Genomic DNA, 1040 nt, shown 5'->3' with positions numbered 1-1040 from the left:
CTACTGTCAACTCTACTGTCGTCCTACTGTCGTTGGCAAATATAGGAGGATATTGAAGTTAGCGAGAACGACAACTGTCGGCCTACAGTCGTGTAGTCGTGCGGCTTTCAAAATAACAGTGTCCATAAGAACGTGTGTATTTTAATATTTGACAGATGTAGTTTGCAGTCTGTCGCGCTCTATGTGTTCAGCGCTTGAGTGTAGTTTGCTTCTTAAATGCAAAAAAGCAAGGAAACAAAGTATTTTGCGTAAAAAAAGTGGCTTCTGACCGAAATTTTAAAAAAGAGGGCAATAGTAAAACCGCAAAACTTCTTTAAAACAATTCAATTTTATCCTCCGGATATTTATACTTATTAATCACATTTTCGGATGTCTCTTGAAACATTTGCTTTAAGTTTCTGATTTAAATAATCGCCTAAATAAACACATACATAAATACTTCATAGGAATTAAAGAGCGGCTTGGAACCTTTTTGGTTAACGTCACGCGGAGAATATTCGATAGATCAGGCTTTGCATATTACCTTGTGGAAGCTGAGTAACAGTAGAGTCACTTATCGTGAACTATCGATAAATTTGATGTTTCAAAAGGGACTGCCCACAAATTTTTTCTTAAAACGATCAAGGCAATTTGCAAGTTGAAAAATTAAATATGTTGGCCATCAATTTCCCAGCAGCAAACAGTAATGGAGCGTTTCCAAGCGAGCCGGCCGAATGCATTTCCTTTCGTAGTCGGCTGTTTGGATAGAACGCATTTTAAAATAAACACACCGAAGAAGGATGCAATTAGCTACTATGACCGAAAGGGGCACTATTCTATTATTATGGAGGTACGTACATATGGTGATGGTTAAGCTAGAACTATTTTAAAAACATAAAACATTTGCAATGTTTAGGGCATATGCGACAGCACATTTCGTTTCTTGGATGTTTTCATCACCAACCAAGGGAGCTGCCATGACGCCAACGTATGGAAAGGTAGTCCGATATGCAAAGGAATTACGTCTGGAGAGATATAACTTGCAAAAGATATTTTAGCTG

This window comes from Bactrocera tryoni, unplaced genomic scaffold (genome assembly GCF_016617805.1).
Source record: "Bactrocera tryoni isolate S06 unplaced genomic scaffold, CSIRO_BtryS06_freeze2 scaffold_671, whole genome shotgun sequence".
Taxonomy (NCBI): Eukaryota; Metazoa; Arthropoda; class Insecta; order Diptera; family Tephritidae; genus Bactrocera; species Bactrocera tryoni.
Note: the sequence above shows the minus strand (reverse complement) of the source record.